This window comes from Balaenoptera acutorostrata, chromosome 2 (assembly GCF_949987535.1).
Source record: "Balaenoptera acutorostrata chromosome 2, mBalAcu1.1, whole genome shotgun sequence".
In the NCBI taxonomy this organism is placed as follows: Eukaryota; Metazoa; Chordata; class Mammalia; order Artiodactyla; family Balaenopteridae; genus Balaenoptera; species Balaenoptera acutorostrata.
The window spans coordinates 160,561,973-160,585,892 of record NC_080065.1 but is presented as its reverse complement, the minus strand read 5'-3'; the positions used below and the strand labels follow the sequence as shown (position 1 = coordinate 160,585,892).

Below are 23,920 nucleotides of genomic sequence, written 5' to 3'. Positions count from 1 at the left end.
AACTCGGCTCACACCCTTCCAGCCTGCCTTCATGCCCGTTCTTGCACCGGACTTCAACTTGTCCTTCTAAGTGGATCTCAACAAACAGCCCTGTAATTGTCCCCCTGACTCTGCCGTTCAGGCAACCAGGACTTTGCCCAAATGCAGCATGTCTCTTCCCTCCTGCCTTTGCCTTTGCTGTCTCCTTCACCTGGAGTCCCGTTCTTCCCTGTCTTCAGTCAACTACTCCCTTTTCAAGGCCTGGCTCAAACACGTTTCCCCCCCACCCCCACCCCATCTGAAAGTACAGCATTCTTTTGAAACCTTTAGAAAGCTGAAATGGCGTAAAGCAAAGAAGTTATCTTAGGACACATCTTGTCAAGGGATGCACACAATAAATCGAGATAAAGCACAGATGCTCAGACACAGTTCACAGCTACGGTGACTTGTTGCTGAGATGCTGAATGTGGTTCCTGGGGAAGGAGCTCTGGGGGGGGCCGCCCTATGCTCGGGATGCATGCTGCCTCTATAATGGCTTACCGCAAGACAAACCTGAACGCTATTTTTGCTTTTCACGTTTTTTCGTGAAAGCAAAAATCCTCCTTGGGTTTCTTTCAGTTAGCAAAAACAGGTACTAATGTAGGTCTTTGGTAAAAGAGAAGTGGGGTAAAGTGAACTTTCAAAAAGCAGGGGCACCCTGAACCCATCCTGAACGCCTGCAGGCAGGGACACCCCCTCCCGCACTTTGTACTGAGTTATACTGCTGGCACCTTGCATTGTTAATACGGCTCTGCGTCTGTCCGCAAGCAGGTCCTGGATCTGGACCACCCCTCTCCACCTTCCATCCACCTATCCATCTGTCCTGTCCGTCCATCCCTCCAGCAAACATTTCTTGTTGTCTAAGGGAGAGGTCCAGGGTACACAGAGTGTGTGTGTATGTATATATGTGTGTCTGTGAAAATGATATGGGGTTCATTAAAACCGGCTTCAGCCACTTCCTCTCCCCATCTCGCAGGTTGACCACAGATGCTGCAGTTGTATGTGTCACACTGCTTCCTCTCACATCATCTCATCTTTGTCTTAAGGGCCTCTGAAAAGGCACTTTCTGGAGAATTTGCTCGTGGGTTGCTGTGTCCCTCACTGCTCCCTGGGGAGGCTTCTGACCTTCACCTACAGTCATCACCTAGCAAATGTGGCCGTAACAAAAGGCAGGGCCCCGCTCAGTCTGACTCATCTCATCAAGTGCCTCTGGGAGGCCACGGTGGCCAATTAGCCCTGAAGAGCAGCCGCAGCTGAGTATGTTAAATGCACTCAATGTGCTCATAGGTGTGTATTAAACCCACTGTGCTGGGCTCTGCCTGGGGAAGTCTGCTTTGATCACTTCCCATTACCAGCCTTGGTTGTCTCTAAGTATAGATAGATCTTTGATGTGACATTTAAGGTTCTTCGTGACCTGGTTCTGCCTTCTCTCTTTAGCCTTAGCTCCTGCTGCCGAGTGCCCTTTAGTTGGACAACACTCTGAGAAACAGCTCTGGTGGCATTTAATTCCTCCTGGTTTTGAAAGTCCCAGGCCCATTCTGACTCTGTGCCTTTGCACATGCTATTCCCACTGCCTGGAGTGCCCTTCCTCCCTTCCATGCCTGGGGAACTCTCACTCTTCCTTCAAGACTTGGCTTCCGCTGTCACCTCCTCCAGGAAGTCTTCCAGAGGTACCTGCTCCATCCCGTCTCACTTTTACCTCCCACTTATACCCACCTCTGGCAGAGGCTTGTGATTTCTGGGGTGCACAGGAAGGGGGGGGTTCTTTAATGCCAGTGGGTAGAATTCTGAGTTTCCAGGGCCCTAGGAAAATTCTCCTCTGAGTGTGGTCCTTGGTGATTCCCCATCAGAATGTGTCTCCCTAGGAATGAGTTGTGGTGGGTGGAATCCAGAATATCATTACCCTCCTCAATCCTCCCCTGTGGCAGCAAAGAAAATGGGGGCTTGAAGGGTTGAAGGTCACCCCACCAGCAGAGGTATAGCCCAAAGGCCAACCGGGTCTGCCTGATGCCCCAACTCCCCTCTCACTGCTCCTCACCCACAAAATCCCAGAAGAGATGCCACTGGTGGTATGTTCTGTTTGCCAGCAGAGGGGCGAGGTCATCTAGAAGATTAACTAGTCTGGGGGCTGGAGTCTCCTCCCATCAAATTTTATCAAACCGAGTCCAACACTTTTCTCTTTTCATTAGGAAGTAAAATGAAGCTCCCCTTTTCTGTTACCCCAGGCACAGCCACTGGGGGAGTAGCCAGCAATTTGGGGGAATCAGTTAAGGCTCCTATGGGTTTCTCACTTGACCTTGAAGGTGAATCTGATTTTCCAGGCCATCATTTACAATTGTTTTCTTTAAACGATATCCAGCGGGCAACCACTGTGTGCCAGGCACCTTCTGGGGGAGCCGGTGGGCAAGTCTGCGGAGTAGGTCGTTTGATCCTTATTCTGCAAAAACTGACACTCAGAGAAGTGAAGGGAGCCCCAGGGGCTGAAAGGCAAGGACTTTGACATTGGACAGATCTGGGTTTTAATCCCAGTGGTGTCATTTAATAACTTTGTGACCTCGGGCACAAGACTGCAACTCCTCCGAGCCTTAGTTTTCTCATTTGTAAAATGGGGATAACAATATGTCCTTGTTCACTGGGTGAATGTGAAAATGCAGAGAGTAAAGGTCTGTAAAACACTTAGTACCTGGCGCATGGCAGATTACATTATACATAATAATAGTATAAGATTATTATTTCATAATAATAAATATTATTTTTTATTATTGTCTAAAGCGGCACAACCAGGAAATAGCATTCACGTATGCTCCACATATCTATGGAGTGCTTTTCAGGGGCAGACACTGTGCTGGGTGCTGGGGTACAGCGGTGAGCCCGGCAGACACGTCTTGGAGCTTCTACGACAGCTTGGCGTGGGGCAAACGTGAAGTAACTCACGGCAGAGCTGCTGATTTAACTGCAGTGTGTTGACAGTTATATAAAAGGGCAGCATAGGGAGACCCAGGAATATGTAGTGTGGAGACCTGACTTGGTCTGGGGGATATGTGAGTTGAGATCTGTACAGACAGGAAAAAGGTTAACTCAGTGAAAATGGGGAACAAGTAGATTCCACAGAGAACAGCCCCTATAAAAACTTGGAGGCAGAGAGATGGTGGATTTTAACCACAGCACCGTGGGAAGCCGCGGGGGTGGAGGGGGGAGTGTGAGCGGAGGGTGACGTGAGTGGAAGGCAGAAGACGGCTCTACGTCCGGCTGTCCCGCGGGGACATCAGGCGCCGGGGGAGCGGCAGCGGGGGCAGGCCCAGCTGGGCCCTGCTGGCCGCTCCCAGTTACCACCACAGGTAATGCGATGCTGGTGTCGCTGGGCCCCTGGCAGGCAGTTCCTCAGCTTTATGAGCCGTAATGTCTCAGAACGCTCCCCCTGTCATTGGCCGTTTTGAATGTCCTGGGTACCCGGTGCCGAGGGCATCAGCGAGTGGCGGCAGCATCAGACCCTCGGGAGCTCTGCCCCTGGCAGGAGTCCCAAAGGGGCCTGAGAGGCGGGAGTTAACGTCAGCGGGGTGACTTTCATTCTTTAAGGAGGGAAGACGAGCCTTCCAAGCCCCACGGTGGCCGCCGCACATGGGGTGCTGACCCACGTGACTGAGGCCCAGCCACTGGCTGCAGCTCCACTTCCGAAAGGCTGGCGGCGCTTTGGGGCTCCTTCTCACCTCCACACAGGAGCCCGAGGCAAGATGCAGGCCCAGGGCCGGGAGACTAACCTGAAGGACGAGGGGGGTCCCAGCCCCCGGCGCTTCAGACACAGCCTAGCGGTGAGTAGCAGGGGCCGTGATGGGGGCAGCAAGAGGCTGTGCAAACTGGGAGGAATGAGGTTTGATGCTGTGGGTGGTCGCCGGTGACAGCTGTGTGCATGTGTGTGTGTGTGTGTGCACATATGTGTGCAGAAAGCAACGTTTTATCGGGCCTGGAAAACCCCATGAATATTAAAAACAGACTACTGGGGCTTCCCTGGTGGCGCAGCGATTGAGAATCCACCTCCCGGGCTTCCCTGGTGGCGCAGTGGTTGAGAATCTGCCTGCCAATGCAGGGGACACGGGTTCGAGCCCTGGTCTGGGAGGATCCCACATGCCACGGAGCAACTAGGCCCGTGAACCACAACTACTGAGCCTGCGCGTCTGGAGCCTGTGCTCTGCAACGGGAGAGGCCGCGATAGTGACAGGCCCGTGCACCGCGATGAAGAGTGGCCCCCACTTGCCGCAACTAGAGAAAGCCCTCGCACAGAAACGAAGACCCAACACAGCCAAAAATAAATAAATAAATAAATTTAATAAAAAACAAAAAAACAGAAAAAACAAAAACAGACTACTGACCCAGCAGTTGCACTTCTAGGAATTTATCGTGTGACCTGGAAATGGTGTAAAAGTGCCTGTGGTGACAGCATGCAGTGCAGTCATCAAAAGGACTGTTGCACTGGTTTGTTGTATTTTTTGGATTCCACGTATAAGTGATATCATACAGTATTTGTCTTTCTCTGTCTGACTTATTTCACGTAGCATAATACCCTCCAAGTCCATCCATGTTGCTGCAAATGGTAATATTTCGTTCTTTGCTATGGCTGAGTACTATTCCATTGTATACATATACCACATCTTCTTTATCCATTCACCTGTTGATGGACACTTAGGTTGCTTCCATACCTTGGCTATTGTAAATAGAGCTGCTATGAGCATTGGGGTGCATGTGTCTTTTCAAATTAGTGTTTTTGTTGTTTTCAGATATATACCCAAGAGTGGAATTGCTGGGTCATATGGTAGTTCTTTTTACAGTTTTTTGAGAAACCTCCATACTATTTTCCACAAAAAGAAGCAGACTCAGATATAGAGAACAAACTAGTGGTTACCAGTAGGGAGAGGGAAGGCGGGAGGGGTGATATAGGGGTAGGGGATTAAGAGGTACAAACTATTATGTATAAAGTAAGCTACAAGGATATATTGTACAACACAGGGAATATAGCCAATATTTTATAATAACTATAAATGGAGTTTAATCAAAAAATTGTGAATTACTATATTGTATACCTGTAACTTACATCATATTGTACATCAACTATACGTCAATAAAAAATAAATAAAAATTAAAATTAAAAAAAAGGACTGTCGCAGGCTTTCGGGCTGACGTGGGATGGGTTCCACGTGTGTGGAGTGTGACATGCGAAAGGGGGAACGTGTGTGTGCACTCGTGCATTGACACACAGACTGGCCCAGGAAGGGCACGTGTGAAAAGGGACTGACTGCTTCCAGGGTGGGATATGGGGGCTGGGCAAAGAGTGGGGGGAAGACTTCTTTCACCGTATGTCCTTTGGGACCTTTTGAATCTTTTTACCTGGGGTAGATGTTACCTATTGCCAAACTAACATCCAGGCCACACGGTTTGGCGGGTGGAGAAGGGAAGAGGGAGGGCACACGGGGTAGAGGGAACAACAGCAAAGGAAAGGCAGCTGTGTGCTCAGGTGATGCTTAGGAACGGGACCTGGTTGATCAGGGCTCCAGGCCAGGGCTGGCGCTCGGTCTGCTCAGTCAGGAGCCCCTTAACAGTAAGTCCACCGCTCCAAGCTCATCACCCTCAGGGACCTCTCTCCCCGCAGTCACCGCGCAGGCCTTGGGCTGGTCAGGCCAGGCCCCTCCAATGTTTCCCCTGTTGTTTGCATAAAGATGCCAGTGCCTGCCAAGCCCTGGCCCTGCATGATCTGGCCTCTGCCAACCTCTCCAGCTGATTCTCAGGGTGGGGGTGGAAATGTAGCTGTGGATGGCGTGCTAAGGAGTTTGGACTCAGTTTTGAAGGCAATAGGCAGCCCTGAAGGTTCAATCAACAGGCCCGAGGTTGCCCAGGGAACTGGTAGCATCTGGGACCCCAGATCTCTGGATCCCAGTCAGCCATCAATCAATGAGGCCTCTCTCACTCATTAACATCTGTAGGATGCTTACTTCACAACACTCCGGGGGCTCTCTGCTCTCTGAACACCCTCTCACTTATGCTTTATTGCAACATCCTGTGGCAAGAGATCTTTTCCTCTTTTTACAAATGCAGAAACCCAGGCTCAGAAAAGTTAAGTTGCCCAAAGTCACAACATCACCAAGTGGAAAAGTCAGGATTTGAACCCCAGTCTGTCTGACTCCAGAATCCCTGTTCTCAGTTGTTACCATTTCACTTTTCCTATAGAGAAAGAAACTACCCTTAGGGCTTTTCAAAGAGATAGCACGAGTCCCCTGGCATTTGCAGCAGAAAATACTTCCACCTTTGCAATACCATTCCAGGGTGTCTTTGATCTTTGTGGTTGCAGATTTCTAACTCTTTCCCCACAGTGGGCTGGACGTTTGGTAAAAGCCTCTTAAGGCAGTAACAGATTTCTGGTTGAGGCTGTTCTTTAGAGAGAAAGGCCCTGGGCTCCTGGTGGTCTGAGTTTTGGTCCCACTCTTTCATTTCTTCTGAGCCACGAGGGGCCAGAAGCCAGGATTGTTTTCACTTCTGTTCTCAAGCTCATCTTGTCCCAAGCACTGCAGCCCCTCGGGGGGGGGGGGGGGGGCGGGTCCCCTCTGCACAGCCTGAGAGGTGAACAGACCCAAATATTGTCTGGAATTTGGGGCGGGTTCTGTAACCGTGGCTGAAGAGCCCCACCCACCCCTTCGATGTGTGTCTACCAGCCCAGAAAAGGATGGTGGCATCAAAGTGGACATTTTCTTATGATGAATGTTATCACTCGAGCATCACGGTGAGGGGGAAGGTGACCTGGACCAAAGGCCGGGACACTGACCTTTTCCATTTACTGAGCACCCACAGATAATTTAATATCTTTGTGAGGCAGAGATTATTATTATTCCCATTTGACAGATGGTGAAACTCAGGTTCAGAGAGGTTAAGTCACTTGTCCAAGGGCACACAGCTGGTAAAGTGGCAGGCAGGGCTTTGACTGACTTCATAGTCTCTGAGTGTCCAAGCCAACCACCCCTCCAAGACATGCATCTAATCCAGTTCATTCGCTGACTATTTGTGTGACCAGTTCTTTTTGTGGTGTTTTCTTTTCAGTGAAAGACCCCAGGCCATTTACCTGGCTTCTGCCAATGGCTGATGTGGGAACCTGAAGCCACATCTGGTGACAACAAATTCCCTTGGTCACTGCTTGTTTAAGAGAGTCTTTATTTCTCCTTCATATGTTTTTTTCAATTTAGGTGAAAGGCACATAACGTAAAATCGAAATGTACAATTCAGTAGCATTCAGTCCATTCACAATGTTGTGTAGCTACCATCTCTATTTGGTTTTAAAACATGTTCATCACCCCAAAAGGAAACTCCATGGCCATTAAGCAATCACTCCCTCTCCCTGGTCCCTGGCAACCACCAACCTGCTTTCTGGCTCCATAGATTTGACTATTCTGGACATTGTGGGCACAAAGTGCATGTAACTTGGGACTGAGGGAGGATCCCTGAGTCTCTTATCTAGCCTCTGCCTCCCCTTCATCCACCTAGGGGATCAGGCTACATATTCAAGCATCGTCCTGGACTCCTGTCTTTCCTTCATCCCCAGCATCCAACCCATCAGCAAGCCCAGTGGATCCTGCCTCTGAAATACCTACATCTTGGGTACGGCTACTTTCCTTGGTTGCTGCCATCCTGGTCCTAGTCCAAGCCAGCACCATCTCTTGCCTGGACTTTTGCTCCCGACAGGCAACCTGCAACTCCCTTCAGTCCCCAGCACCACCCTCCTGCTTCTGTCACGCCCACACTGTCCCTTTACACACTCCCGTTGGCTCACAAGGCCCCATGGGATCTGTGCCCCACCTCTCTGACCTCCTACCTTACCCTCAGGACTCAGTGGCTACCTGGCCACAGTGCCCCTGCCCCAGTGCCTTGGACATGCTGCACTCTCCTCCTTGGGGCTCTGCCTGTGATCTGCTGCCGATGTGGACGTTGGCACCTTGGAGCAAATACCAGTTCTGTGGAGGGGGTCCTCCTCGACCCCCAAAGCAGCTCCCTTGACCTTCCATCACATCCCTGCCATTTGGCTTTCTGCAGAGCACAATTTTTCTTGGCTTTTTTTCTTGCTTCCCTATTTGTTCCCTATATCTCTCTCCCAAGTGGAATGTAGGCATCGTGAGGACCAGGATCAATTTTTTGTTCCTGGACAGGCACTTAATGGGGGCTCTTAATTTATTAAATAAATTAATATTTATTGGATTGACTGATGCATACTGAAAACAACCATCATAATATAATATCCTATTTATGGGGCCCTTGGAAAGTGTACGCAATGTTCTAAGTATTTTATATTATCCAATTTAATCTCTCTGCAACAACCCTCTTACATGGACACCATTACTTATCTCCATTTTATAGATGAGGAAATTGAGGTTTATGGTGTTTTGTAACTTGGCCAAAGCCCACGGCCAGCAGTGGGCTGGCAAGTGTGGGAAAGACCTGGGGTGGACTTTTCAGGGCAGGGGTTGGACAGGGACAAATGAAAATTCTACCTTGGTTCTTCTGGGGGAGGTGAGACCCTGGATCGCCAATGTTTGCAGGGGGGTCTGAATCTCTGCCACCCAGTGGCAAAACTCCCCAGGGGGGCGGGGAGGGGTGGAGAGGGCGCTGGGCTGGGAATTTGGACCCTGAGTTTGAGTCCCTGGTGTGACTCTGACTTGCCATGTTACCTCCCACTAGTTTAGTACCCCCAGTTTCCTCAGCAAAAAAGCTTAGAATATTTCAAATGTTTCCTCCAGCAACTTGATGTGTGTGTGTGTCTGGAGGGGGTGGGAGGGAAGGAATCAGTAGCCCCCAAAATAATAAAATAGGAGGGCTCTGGGTAGAAACAAAACTCAGTGGTCATCTGGTGTTCAGGAACCCCTTCTATAGCATCCCAGAGAGGCAGTCATCCCTGATTGCCTTGCATACTTCCAACGATGGGGGGCTTACTATCTTACAAGTTATTTGCCAATCAGTCATGGCCATTTAAAAACCTTATAGAGCCCTATGTATTCTTTTTCCTGGAGGCATACCCCATACTGCATAATAAATGCATTGTAACATCCATAGAACACATTCCATAGAAAATAGGATTCATATTTAGCTGTTTAGTATAATGAGCTGCCACTGACTAGCTGTCATAAGTTTCCAATTAAACAATTATTACTTGAAATTTTGTGGGGTCTTTTTTGTATTTTAGATCTGGTATGTCTGTGTGTGTGTGTGTGTGAGTTTGCAGACATTTTTGTAGGCTCCTGAAAAGCTCTGAAGCCCCAGAGAACAAATCTATGTCCCTTCCTCCGGGCAGCCCCACAGAGCTCCTGAGTTGTTGCTTCTCTATGGATACAAAAGCCCTCAGGCCCTCCAACTGGACACATCACTGCCATTGTCACTGCCAGTATTGCCTTCACCAAAATCACTACCATTATCACCACCACCACCTCCATCACCACCAGCGGCGGCAGCAGAGCTGGGCACCAGAACCGCCCCCGCCAACATCATAGCTTCCTTTCTCTCTGTTCTTCTTTCCCCCAAACTCACTCCAGAAAGGTGTTGCCCTTCCAGCAGGGTACAGCTTGCTCTTACAAGGCGAAAGTCCTGAAGCCGGCTGGGTCACCTTAAAGATATCCACAGCAAACAGCTAACGCTCGCCAGGAACATTCACACACACTGGTTATCTTATGTAATCCTCTTTGCCCTCCCCCACTTTCCATGGTCCCTCCACATGCTCATTACCTCATCCTGAGTCCTGCCGGAGAGCTCCATGGAGCCGCCAGGGCAGAGTCACTATTACTCCACTTGGCAAAGATGCCACAGAGAGGCCGAATGCCTGGGCCGAGGCCACACAGCTGGTCAGAGGTGGGAAGAGCCCTCTCGGTTTCCAATTGCCAACAGCGTACCCTGTCCTAAGCCTCCTGTGTTTCCCAAACCTCATGCGTTCAGGTACCAACTCCATGATTTTTGCCAAACCCACAAAATACCAGTTCTATTTCGTACTTAACATTTTTCTTTAAAGTGATGGAATTAATTGCCAAAGAAACTGTTTTATCATTACAGTAACCACCAGGATCACTTTCCCTCAAATAGATTACCCTGAAAATAAAGGCAGTGGAAACACAGACGATGCTGTTAAATTCCGTGTAGCTACTGCTGCCTGAAAAGCCAGCCTAACCCTCTCCTAATTAGAAAGGCTGTGCTATAAGGTATTAAAGACAGATTAGCACCTAACTGATAACTTTCTTTGACACAAAGAGGAAAGCCTGAAGGAGAATCGAAAGAAAAACCCACTCACTGTATGATTGGATGGTTGTGGTTATCTGTGCCACTGACCACCCAAGTCCACTTCAGGACCCCCAGGACTGCCTGCCCCACATTTAAGGGAGTATTTTGCTCATGCCAGGAAGCTAACACCGTAGAGTGGAAAGGAACCCAGAACCAGTCGGAGGCTCAGTTTTCCCACCTGTAAATGGGCATAAAACCACAGCACATGATGCTGGGAAGATGAAATGTGAAGGTAAAGGGATGGTGCTAGAGGCGTGATGCCTCCTCTGTAAATGTCCCTCCCCTCCCCATGGCCATTCTCTGGTCTTCTTGTCCTCCTCTCCCGCGAGAGAAGGCACCCAAGTAAACACGTCTTCATCTGGAAGAGTCTGAGTACAGGGGCGGCTCCCGGAGTCTGAGTTTGGGGCAGAAGGCTTCTCCCAGTGCACCCCTCACCCCACCCCCATCTCAGCCTCCAGGACCCCCTGATGAAAATCAGGTCTTTTCCAGCAGCTGCTGTGCGTTCGAATCCCAGCTCTGTTGCTTGCCAGGGAGGCACTGCTAGCTGGGTGGCTCTGCTTTGAGCCTCAGTTTTTCTTCCTGAGAAGTGGGGATAATAATCCCAAAGACACAAGGGTGTCGAGAGGCTTGTGGGGGTTAAGAGCAAGGTGCTCCTAGGACCAGCTACCTGGGTCCAATTCTGGCTGCACTGCTTCTCTCTGCAGCCGTAGGGAACAACGGCTTGCATTCTTCCCACCTCAGGTTCCTCACCTGGCAGAATGGAAACAACAATAATCCTCACATTATCTGACTGTTGTGAGGAGTAACTGGGCAAATGTGTGTGAAGCCCCAGCGCTTACCAAGCCCTCAGCAGGTGTGAACGCTCTACGGATGCACAAGCACTCAGCACAATGCTGGGCCCAGAGCCCGCCTTCCTGCAGCTGCCCACTGGCCTCCTGGTCCCTTCTTCCAGGACCTCACCCACATCCCCTCCCTCAGCTATGCTCTCCCAGCCCCCCAGCCACCAGCCCTGGGGGACCAACTCATGGCTACTCAGCTTCTGCTCTAGATGCCAGGCTTTCTGAAGGTGCTCACTCAACACAACTCCAAAGACATACAGAACTGTAGGTCTCACTATTATTTACGATAGGTGAATACTGCAAATGCCTTTTACACGGTCAAAACTAGAAGAACAGTTGAGTAAATGATGCCGTAATGGAATTACTAGAGCTGTTGCTATCACATTTTGGAAACTATGAAATAAGGGAAAATGCTTATATTTAAGTAATAAAACAGCAGGATTCAGATTGTATATAGAGGGATTCAGATTGTATATATAGATTGTAACTACGCCTACCCTGATAACCGGCAGGGGAGAAACACAACAAATAAAATTTATGTGTAGGGCTTCCCTGGTGGCTCAGTGGTTGGGAATCTGCCTGCCAATGCAGGGGACACGGGTTCGAGCCCTGGTCTGGGAAGATCCCACGTGCCGCGGAGCGGCTGGGCCCGTGAGCCACAATTATTGAGCATGCGCGTCTGGAGCCTGTGCTCCGTAACGGGAGAGGCCGCGACGGTGGGAGGCCCGCGCACCGTGATGAGGAGTGGCCCCCGCTTGCCGCAACTGGAGAAAGCCCTCGCACAGAAACGAGGACCCAGCACAGCCATAAATAAATAAATAAATAAATTAAAAAAAAATTTATGTGTAGAAGGGTAGGCTGAATGGTAATAGTGGTTTTCTTTGGATGGTAGTACAATGATTTGTCACTGTTTTCTTCTACATCTCCTTATTCAAAATCTTCTACACTAAGAATTAATTCTACAGGGACTAAAAATCAACACAAAGATGCAAAACTGTGTATAATATGCTCCCCTTGTGTCAAAGGTGAGAATACATATGTACATAGACATGTGTTTGTATATGAAGTGTATATGTTTTTGGATAAAGAAAATCTGAAAAGATACATCGCAACAAAATAACAAAATTGACCCTCTCTTTTGGGCAGGGCAGACAGGGCCAGGGTGGAGGGGGCCTTTGTAGATTGTACACCACGCGCCTTTGTATGTTGCACTTCTGAACCGTATCAGTGTTTTATTTAATCAAAAAGTGAAAAGAAAAAGCCCTAACTATCTAATAAACCTTTCGAAAAAGGCAGTATTTCCCCAAATGGGGACAAGGTGCTACTTAAACAAAGGAATCTGTGCTGGGAATGAATCAGGGGCAAATCAAGTCAGCTGGGGCCTTACTGTGGACTTGACTGAGCTCACGGGCATGTGCTGTGACTGACAGGGGCTCTGGATTGCAGGGCTTCCAGAAGGTCAAATAAGGTCCTAGAACCCGCTCTCCGCCGTCCCCCCACCCAGCCCTATTTTTACCGTGGAGGGTCCCCTGAGAATGAGGACCCGTTTAGGGAATGCAGGGCAAGGGAAAGGCACCGGGGAAGAGAAAGTTAGGAGGCTGGTTCTGCCTCCCAGATCCAAAGGCCTCCTGACCCAGGCAGGCTGTGTGTGAACTGTCTGCACCCTCTGTGGGACTGTGTGGGTGTGGGCATGGTGACCCAGACAGCGGATGCTTGCCTGGGCCAGAGGGGGGGCCACTGTGGTCACTACGGGCCCAGCGCCCCCCAGTCACCACATTCTGCAAGAGAAGCTGGAAATCTGGCTTTTACGTGAATTCTTCTGGCTTTAAAATAAAATATCCAAACTTTTCAATGAAACCTCATTTTTAAATGTTGGCTCTTTTGAAAAAAAAATATCTTAGAGTTCCCTGCGCATGTCCTCCACCAGCTACCGTCTATGATCTTGGCACGCTCCCGGTATTCTCGGAGGGCAAGGTCAGCCCCCAGGATTTTCCTGCTTCTCTAACCACCCTCCTACCTTTCATTATGCCTTTGAGAATTCTGCCCTAGACCAAATTCACTGGTCAGTTGTTCGGGGGGAGTCTGTCTTCTTCCTGGTTGAAGATCAGGCTGACATTTACCCATCTCTGCCCTGGAAGTCTGGTAAGGAGTCCAGGAGAGGGGTGACTAACCCTAGCGATGGGCTTTCTCGGGGGTAGTGAGCGCTCTGCGTCTGGAAGTGATGGTTTAATAGTGCTGTAGCCGGGACTTCTGCTCCGGCATCTAACAGCCTCCCGATGCCAGAGCCTCTGCCCCTTCTGCCCTCCCCCGCCTCAGTTTCCCCTCCCCTCCTATCATGCCCTCTGTGCTCCAGTCAACCAGAAAGCCTCACCCTTTCCTTAACTCTCGACATTCTCACACCTCCATGCCTTTGTACATCCTGACCCCTGGGTCTGGATCACCCTCTCCCGAGGCCTCTATCCTGTCTCTCAGCCACCCGGAAAATGCCACACTCCTACGCCAGCTCCCGCAGCTCCCGTGCCTCCTTCGTCATAGCTGGGACCCTGGGAGGCTGGCATCAGCTCTTCCCGTGTCGTTCATTATTTAGACTCTCTCACCTCCTTCACGTGCTTTTACCTCCCAAACAGCTTTTGAATCTGTTGTCTTCTCTCCAGCTGCAGCATTTCAGCCTTCATCCCTGCTCACCTGGACAAGAGCAAGGGCATCCCGATTAGGTGCGTGGCCTCCCACTCTCTCCTCAGCCCCACCTGCCTCCGTGCTGTCTGGAGAAAGGGCATTTTCAAAAGTGCAACCTAATCGCCTCTATCCTCAGCCTAAAGTCTCTGCGTGACTCCTGCAGCCTACAGGGGCAAAGTCCAAACTCCTCAGCTTGGCATTGCAGGCTTTTCATGATCAGGGCCCTGGCAAATCGAATCCTCCGTTACCTCCTTCCACTGTCCCTGGCGCCTCAGGCAAAACCTAATTGTTCTGAATGCCCTGAGCACACCTGGAGGTTTCGCAGCTATGTCTCTGCACACCTCTTTCTCCACCTTTAATACCCGGACACTCTCTGTCTACCTGCTGCACTCCATTTCACCTGCACACCCAGCTCTGCAAATCCTCCCCTGATTCCCCCAAGGCAGTGGGTAATGGAGTCTCTGAGGTTTGCTCATGGCTTCAGGGCTGCATCTGTCCCACTGTGGGTTACACGTCTGCCTTCCCCACTACACCGGAATCTTTTGGCAGGTGTCCCATTCATCCATCCCTGTGTCTTCGGCACACTGCCCAGGACTAGGGCACAAGCAGACCCCCGGGACTGAATGGCTCTAGTGCTCAGAGAGGGTTTGGAAGTTAGAAGATTATTCTCATGGGAAAAGTGGGTGACTCTAGAGCTGAAAGTGGCCAAGGTGGAGACCTTGTTGGAGCTGTTGACAATTCTTCCTGCCGTTCCTGGAGGCTGGGCACCAGGTCCAGGCTGCCACATGCTCCTAGAGACTGTCCCCACGGGGCTGGCGATAATCAGCCACGCCACCTGCTCCGTTCCGATCCGTGACCAACTTGGCTCCAGCCATCTCTCCCTCACTGCCACGGCGCCAAGCCTGCGCCCTCCTGGCAGCACTGTCACAGGGAAGCCGGCATCAAAGGAGGGCAAAGCTGAGAAGGCCCTATGAGATCAGTCAATACGGCCCCCTCTGGTTTTCAGATGGGGCAGCTGGGACCCAGAGAGGGACAGCCGCTTGCCCAGGGTCACACAGGAGGCCAGTTCCCCTGGATCTTATTAGATAGTAAAAATAATGATCAAAAGAAACCTTGAGATGTGCTAGAAAGGGCCTAGGGGTGGAGGGAACCCCTTGAGACTGAGAGAACAGTGAAGCCCTTTCTGAGGCTGACCCCAGAGCTGCTATGCAAATGATGACCTGGGCAGAGGAAACGACCAGCGTTTCGACCAACCGTGCAAAAGTCTTGCATGGGGACCAGCTTGCTGCTTTGAGGCCAGCGTGGCCAGAGCAGCGTGAGTCAGGGGAGGTGCAGTAGAAGGTGGGGACAAGGCCCAGTCCTGTAGGGCTTGTACACCTTAATGGGGTTTGCATTTCGGTCTAAGTAAGGGCAGGACGCAACCAAATTTCAAAAGATGATTCTGATCTGAATAGACAGTGCTGCAAACAAGATACACAAATGGCTAATAAGCACCCGAAAAGATGTTCAAAAATTCATTAGCCATCCGGGGAATGCAAATCAAAACCACCATGATATCGCTTCACACCCACTAGGATGGCTAGGATCCAAAAGTCAGATCGTAAACATTGGTGAGGGTGTGGAGAAGCTGGAAACCTCAGACACTGCTGGTGGGAATGTAAAATGGTAACACTGCTTTGGAAAACACTCTGACGGTTCCTCAAAGGATTAAACATAGCGTTATCATATGACCTAATAATTCTACTTTTAGGTACCCCAAAGAAATGAAAATTTATGTCCTGACAAAACCTGTACACAAATGTTCAGAGCAACATTATTCATAATAGCCAAAAAAGTGGAAACAACCCAAATAGCCATCAACTGATGAATGGATAAACAAAATGCTGTATATCTATACAATGGAGTATTATTTTGGCCATAAAAGAACAATGAAGTACTGACACACGCTACAACATGGATGAACCTTGAGGACATTATGCTAAGCGAAATAAGCCAGACACAAAAGGCCACACACTGTATGATTCCGTTGGTATGAAATGTCCAGAATAGGCACATCTACAAAGAGAGAAAGTAGATCAGTGGTTGGGTGGGAGTGGGGGTGGATAGGGAGTGACAGCCAATGTTTACAAAGTTTCTTTTTGGGGTGATGAAAATGTTCTGGAATTAGATAGCAGTAATGGTTGTACAATTCTGTGAATATACCCAAAGCAACTGACCTGTATAATTTAAGGGGGTGAATTTTATGGCATGTGATTTATATCTCTATACAGCTTTTATGTTTTAAAAAAAGAGACCACTCTGGTGGGTGGTGGGGGCAGAGTGGCAGCAGGGAGTCCAGACAGCCAGCAGTGCAATCACAGGCTCAAAGGAGGCGCTTAGTAAATATCCATGCAGGCCGATCCCTGCTCAGGAAGGCCCTTCTCTTCTGAGCCAGGGTTCCTCAACTCAGCACTGTTGACATTTTGGACAGGTTAATTCTTTGTTATGGGGGCATTGTGGGATGTTCAGCAGCACACCTGCCCTCTACCCACTAGATGTCAGCACACCCCCCCACCCCAGTTGTAACAATCAAAAATATCTCCAGACATCGACAAATGTCCCTGGGGACCAAACTGTGCCCCGTTGAGAACTACTGTTCTATCCTCTCTTACTCACCTGGTGGATTCCTGCTTATCCTTCCAGAAGCATTTCAGATATCATCTTGTCTGGGGAGCCTTCACCCTTCGTCCTCTGAGGTCCCACAGTTTCCTAAACAACCCCACCTGCATGAAAGCCCTGGGGACACTGTTTACACACCACTCTTCCCCACACCCGTGTAGGGAGGGCACCTTATGTACCTTTGGGTCCCCAGCATCCAGCACAAGGCCTGGCACTTTGGAGGTCACTGCTGTGCCGTTTGTTTTCTTTTTTAAAAAGAAATTTAACTTAATTATTTTTTCCTTTATTTTGGCCATGCCATGCGGCTTGTGGGATCTTTTTTTTTTTTTTTGACATTTAAAATCATTTTTTTAATTGAAGTTTTGTTGATTTACAATGTTGTGTTAATTTCTACTGAACAGCAAAGTGATTCAGTTATACATACACATACATTCTTTTTCATATTCTTTTCCATTATGGTTTATCACAAGACATTGAATATAGTTCCCTGTGCTATACGGTAGGACCTTGTTGTTTATCCATTCTATATACAATAGTTTGCATCTACTCACCCCAAACTCCCACTCCATCCTCTCCCCACCCGCCCCCAGCAACCACAAGTCTGTTCCCTATGTCTGTGAGTCTGTTTCTTTTTCGTAGGTACATTCATTTGTGACATATTTTAGATTCCACATATAAGTGATATCATGTGGTATTTGTCTTTCTCTGTCTGCCTTACTTCACTTAGTATGATAATCTCTAGTTGCATCCACGTTGCTGCAAATGGCATTATTTTGTTCTTTTTTATGGCTGGTAATATTCCATTGTATATATGTACCACATCTTCTTTATCCATTCATCTGTCGATGGACATTTAGGTTGGCTAATTATAAATAGTGCAATGAACATTGGGGTGAATGTATCTTTTCAAATTATAGTTTCCTCCAGATATATGCTCAGAAATGGGATTGCAGGATCATATGGCAAATTTATTTTTAGTTTGTTGAGGAACCTCCATACTGTTTCCCATAGTGGCTATGTCAATTTACATTCCCACCAACAGTGTAGGAGGGTTCCCTTTTCTCCACACCCTCTCCAGCATTTGTTATTTGTGGACTTTTTAATGATGGCCATTCTGAGTGGTGAGAGGTGGTACCTCACTGTAGTTTTGATTTGCATTTCTCTAGTAATTAGCGATGTTGAGCATATTTTCATATGCCTATTGGCTATCTGTATGTCTTCTTTGTAGAAATGTCTATTTAGGTCTTCTGCCCATTTTTTGACTGGATTTTTTTTTTAAATAAATTTATTATTTATTTTTGGCTGCGTTGGGTCTTCATTGCTGCACGTGGGCTTTCTCTAGTTGCGGCGAGCGGGGACTACTCTTCGTTGCAGTGCGCGGGCTTCTCGTTGTGGTGGCTTCTCTTGTTGCAGAGTACGGGCTCTAGGCGTGCAGGCTTCAGTAGTTGTGGCTCGCGGGCTCTAGAGCACAGGCTCAGTAGTTGTGGTGCATGGGCGTAGTTGCTCCATGGCATGTGGGATGTTCCCAGACCGGATCAAACCCACATCCTCTGCATTGGCAGGCGTATTCTTAACCACTGAGCCACCAGGGAAGTCCAGGTTGTTTTTTTGTTATTGAGTTGTTTGAGCTGTTTGTATATTTTGGAAATTAAGTCCTTGTCAGTTGCATCATTTGCAAATATTTTCTCCCAGTCTGTAAGTTTGGACATATATTTTTTTTTTTTTCAAATGGAATTTTTTTTTTTCTCTTTTTATTTATTTATTTATTTATTTATTTATGACTGTGTTGGGTCTTCGTTTCTGTGCGAGGGCTTTCTCTAGTTGTGGCAAGTGGGGACCACTCTTCATCGCGGTGCGCGGGCCTCTCACCATCGCGGCCTCTCTTGTTGCGGAGCACAGGCTCCAGACGCGCAGGCTCAGCAACCGTGGCTCACGGGCCCAGTTGCTCCGCGGCATGTGGGATCCTCCCAGACCAGGGCTCGAACCCGTGTCCCCTGCATTGGCAGGCAGATTCTCAACCACTGCGCCACCAGGGAAGCCCTGGACATATTTTTAAGATAAAGCCAATGGTATTTGATGATGGATTGCATGTGATATATGAGAAAAAGAGAACTTTTAAGGATGGCTCCAGGAACCATACTCAACATCCCGTAACAACCCACAATGGAAAAGAATCCGAAAAAGAACACATGTACATATAGGTATCTGAATCACTTTGCTGCACGAACCAACACAACACTGAAAATCAATGATACTTCAACTTAAAAAATTGATTAAAAATTTTTTTAAATAAATAAAATAAAAAAGAAAAGGATGGTTCTGAGATTTTCAGTCTGGGCAACCAAAAGGATGGAGCTGCCAATGAATTGAGATGAATAAGAGAGCAGGTAGGTCAGACTTTGGGGAAGGACAGGAGTTCCGTTTCTGACATGCTAAGTATCAGTCAGAGTTCTTCAGAGAAGAGAAACAGAACCATTAGGATATATATATAAAATATATGTTATTTATATATATAATATATTTTTTTCATGGCTGAGTAGTATTCCACTGTATGTATGTACCACATCTTCTTTATCCATTCATCTGTTGATGGACATTTAGGTTGCTTCCATGTCTTGGCTATTGTAAATAGTGCCGTTATGAACATTGGTGTTGATGCTGCCATCTTTATTTATTTATTATTTTAGTTCCATGACCAGGGATCGAACCCAGGCCCCCACAGTGAAAGTGCCGAGTCCTAACCACTGGACCACTGGGGAATTCCCTGAGCCATTTCTTTACCTGTAAAGTGCAGAGATGCATTGCTTCCCCCAGGGTTTCTGTGATAGGTACTAAAATGTCAGCCAATGGAGTCTGTTGACACTTCCGGACTCTGGCTAGGAGTGTAGACTCTGAATTTAGATGGCCTGGGCTTGAATCCTGTGTGACACTAGGCAAGTGGCTGAAGGTATCTGACTCTTTGTTTCTTCTCTGTAAAATGGGGTATTGATAGTGCCTGCCTCATAGGGTTATCATGAGCACACAGTAAGAACATAACCAATGCCAGATATTAGTGGTCTTAAAATTTTAGTATTCCTTCTTCCTTCTAAGGTGCCTGCCAGACCTCAACACAGAGGTGTCCTTATTACTGACAAGCATCCATGCACCAGCCCTGTCCTGGGTGCTGACCAGGAGGAGGTGGGAGAGGGTGGGGTATATTGTCACTAGAAGCCAGACAATTCTATGCCTGCTAATTATTATAGTGTAAAATACTATATTTGCATAAAATCTGGAAAGTTCAAAAATTATAAAGAAAGAATAAATCTCCCACTGGCAAACACAGTTAACACCATTTGACTTATCTCCTTCCAGTCTTTTTTACGTGCTTGTCACCAATTTGTGACTATGCCATATATACGCATATGCATAAGCATAAGCATGTCCCCATCCATTAAGAACTGTCCATTTTTCATAGAGAAGAGACTGGTGGTGGCCAAGGGGGAGAGGGTTGGGGGAGGGACGGAGTGGGAGTTTGGGGTTAGCAGATGTAAGCTGTTATATATAGAATGGAAAAGCAACAGGGTCCTATTGTATAGCACAGAGAACTACATTCAATAGCCTATGATAAACCATAATGGAAAAGAATATTAAAAAAAGAATGTATATATATATATGTATATGTATAACTGAATCACTTTGCCGTACAGCAGAAATTAACACAACATTGTAAATCAACTATAATTAAAAAAAAAAGAATTTAGGCTTTTAGTCTGAGATGGGTGACCATTCAAGTTTGTTTTTTATTTTAATATTGTGGTAAAATAGACATAACATAAAATTTATCATTAAAAAAAAGAACTGTCCATTTTTAGTAGCCACATGGCTGTCTCATAGTTTACTTAATTGATCTCCTACTGTCAGACATTTAGGTGCTCTCTGATTGTTGATGAATATCTTTCCAATTGAAAGAGCCTTTGTCCATATTTCCATCCTTTTGTTTGGATGTCTTCCTCTTCTCTTAAAACATTTTTGGCAAAGGAACCTCTCCAGCCTGCTGGGACACCCATTTTCCCATAGCAAGGAGTCCATTTTCCCATCACCAGAGACTTTCTCCCTAAGCTGAGCTAAATCCTTGGGATTGGGACGTAATCCTGTTTCCCTTTCTCTGGAGGCCTTAGTGGAGATGGACAACAGCTGGCCTTCTTTTCTCGTAGGACACATCAGCTGGTAGGGTCAGTTGCATTAGTCATCAGGGGAGGATGCAGAAATCGTTCTTGCAGCCCAGAGATGTCTAGGCTGAGGTTAATGGAGGTGAGGTGAACTGGGACAAGGTGGTAGAGGAAGGAAGAGAAGTTGGTGGGCTGGAATGAGTCAGCCTGGTGTCTGCTTCCTATGTGGTGTTGAGTCGTGACCTTCCTTGCTTCCAGACCCCTAGAGAAATCACCTGGCAAAGGCACCCCCCCCACCCCACCACCAGCCTTCAGACTCACTTTCTCCAGTGATTATGTAGCAGCTCTTCCTATTACATGTTTAACAAGAAACCAGCCAACAAGAAACCAACTAACCAGGTGCCAGGAACACCGTTCACAGACATATTTTGGGGGTGGTTTGGTCCTATGAGAAGCACTCTACAGTCAGGCAGAACTGGGGCCAGTCCCAGGGCAGGCACATGCCACCAGTGTGACCCTGTGGAAATCACAGACCCTGTGAGCCTTGATTTTCTTATCTGTAGATTGGGGTTTAATGGCGCCGGCTTCCATGATGATTGCCATGACTACAGCCAATACCGTATACATAATGCTTTGAGTACCAGGCCTTCACGGGGCAGGTGCAAGAGAAGTGTTCTTTTCTCATTCTATTCAATCTCCTCATATCTCAAGCTAGAGATGTCAATAAATCTAATTTACTAATTGCCTTTCATAACCTCCAGCAACAGGAATCTCATGAATAGAGAGGAATTCATAACTTTCTGTCACAAATAAGGAAACTGAGGCTCGGAGAGATTCAGCCAGGAGTCTACTGGACATAAGCTGTCATCTCAAAGATTTCATGTCTAAAAGAACCACCAGGATGTATGTCTGGGTCGGGGAGTGGGACCCCTGACACCCCCGCCCCCCATTCTCTGGGTCCTGCTTCACGCCCAGCTGGACCACTAACCATCTCTGGCATAGGAGACCAGAGAGCACCTAGCACGTACAAATGAGTTCCCAGGAGGCAACCAGCACCAGGACTCTGGCCACGCGAGTTAGGATATGACAGCTGCCACTGGGGAATACCACAACCCGCAGGTACTTTCCTACCCCCACCTCCTTATGCTCACAACCACCTCAAAGGCGGCGTTAGCACGGCCCTTTTCATGGGGGAGGAAACTGAGGCTCCCACGCTCAAGGTCAGCTGTCCTACTCAAGCGGCACAACTGGATTTCCAAGCCTCTAAGCCAAGGCCACTTGCCGGGCTCATCCTGGAAGCTCCCGCTCCCGGGCATCGGGCATCCGGGGGGACGGAGGCTGCCTGAGGATCTAGGAGCCTCCTCCCCGCCCACCCCCTGCCCTCTACCTGCTTTCCTTAAGCAGAAAGTCGTGCCCTGTGCCCACAGACACATGGCCCTGAGAAACCGCCAGCGCCCAGACCCGGGAACAAAACAAGGGCTATTTCGGCGAAAGTGGATTTTCCAAATCCACCCCCAAGGGGGTTTGAGCGGACCTCCACCCGACCCCGCGCCCAGAGCACTGCCGCAGACCGACCGGGGTTGCATCCCGCGCTCGCAAGGCGTCCCAGGGCGCCACCCCCCGCCCCCGCCCCCGCGAGTCACAGAGGGTAACTGAAGCTCGCCAGCGCAGCGACGTTCCCAAGGTCAGGCACAGTCAGCGCGCGGAGGGGCCGGGGTTCGAACCCGGGGTCAGAGTCAAGACGGCGGCGGGGAACCGGGAGCAGCCGCCCGAGGCGGCTCCTCTACTCACCAGCGCCCGCCAGGGGACCCCACCCCGAGCTCAGGCCCCGCGGGGAGGCGGCGGCGGTGCTACCTGGAGCTGCTGCCGCTGCGGTGGTTCCGCTCCGGCTCGCCTCCGTCCGGCGCCCGCGCCGGCTGCGCTCCGGCCGGGGATGGAGCTGGCGGTGCGCCCCGCCCGCGCCCTGCGCCTCGCACCCACTTCCTCGTCTCCGCCTCCAACTCGCTCCTCCTGGCTTCCAAGCGCTCCTTCCCTTCCTTCCCTCTCCAAGTCTCTTTCTCTCCCCCTCTCTCTCCTCTCTTTCTCCCACTCCGTGCGCGCGGCGCGCACACACTCACATTCTCTCTTCCTTGGCTTTTCTCCCTCTCCACACGCTCTCCCACATTCTCTCTTTTCCTTTCTCCTGGACCTTCTTTCCTTCTCTCTCTGGCTCTGACACTTTCCCTTTCGTCTTTCTTTCTGTCAGGCGGCCCCCTCTTTCTCTCGCTTTTCTCCCCCCACCCACTCCCCGCACTCCCCGCACTGCCTGGCCTGGGAGCCAGCTTCCAGGTGTGCAGTAACCGGCTGAGTGCAAGGGGACTTCCCTCTGCGGCCCAGCGCTGGCTTCTGCCCGTCGCTGGAGGGCCTGCCCTGGGAGGGCTAGACCCACGGGATCAGGTGGCACCCCTTCCCTTGGGTGCCCGGCTCCTAGCCGCCTGGAATCAAGCTAGAAGAGGGAGAAAGAACTAGTTTCAAGGGAAAAGTCTGGATAATTCTGGGATCCGAAGTCTGGAAAGACAGAGGGCCCGAGGCTTAAGGCACAGAGAAATCAGTTCAGGGGTTATTAATTTAAAAAAAGAAAAAAAAAAATCAGTGGAGCTTCAGAAACCCCCCAAGTGGATTTGCTCTAGTTGAAGGGATAGATGGAGAGAGAGAAGAGGTAGGGAGGAGGGTCTTGGGAAAAGGGGCTCTTGGGGTAGGGAAAATGATACCCACCTTCCAGATGAAAACATGGAGGCTCAATGGGAGAAACTCTCTCTTAAATATCAAGATGTCCAGGCTGTTGTGCTAACCACGCAGACCTCGGTGGAGCGGAGCCTGGATGGGCAGGATGGCGAGGGTTGTGCCAGGCCTGGCTTGCTAACCCGGAGTAAGCGAGGCAGGTGGTCAGCTGGGCTGCCGCATATGATACCTGGAGGGGAGTTTCCGCAGAAGCTTCACAAAGGAGAGGGAAAGGGAGCTGGTTCTGCTGGGTGTAAGTTTCAGGCATGTGCTACTGATGATTGACACGCCATCCTAAGTCATTCTGTCCCTGTGGGCCCACCCTGTGCTATGTGTGTGCTGAGATGCAGAGACTAAGGTCACAGTTCCCTGGACCTCTGAGGTCACAGCTTCTGGGAGGCTGTTGAAGGCTGTGCATCCAGGTCACCAGCATCTTGGAATGACAGCAAGAGCCTCCAAGCTGGTCTCGCAGCCTCTGCTCTTGTTCACCAGCAATTCACAAAGCAATATAGGTCATCTCAAAAAAGT

At 49.2% G+C, this 23,920-nt stretch overlaps 1 protein-coding gene across 3 annotated transcripts in view; it reads right to left on the bottom strand.

Annotated features, from left to right (window-relative positions):
• HRH2 (histamine receptor H2) overlaps window positions 1-22,579 on the bottom strand; it is a 47,996-nt gene extending 25,417 nt beyond the window's left edge. For 2 of the 3 annotated variants that reach the window (XR_009006752.1, XM_057539059.1), the window contains exon 1: window positions 22,424-22,579. The gene's annotated coding sequence lies outside the window, so the exon portion shown is untranslated. The remainder of the gene's footprint in view (window positions 1-22,423) is intronic. The other variant, XM_057539065.1, reaches the window with a different exon arrangement.
• Window positions 22,580-23,920: the final 1,341 nt, after the last annotated feature.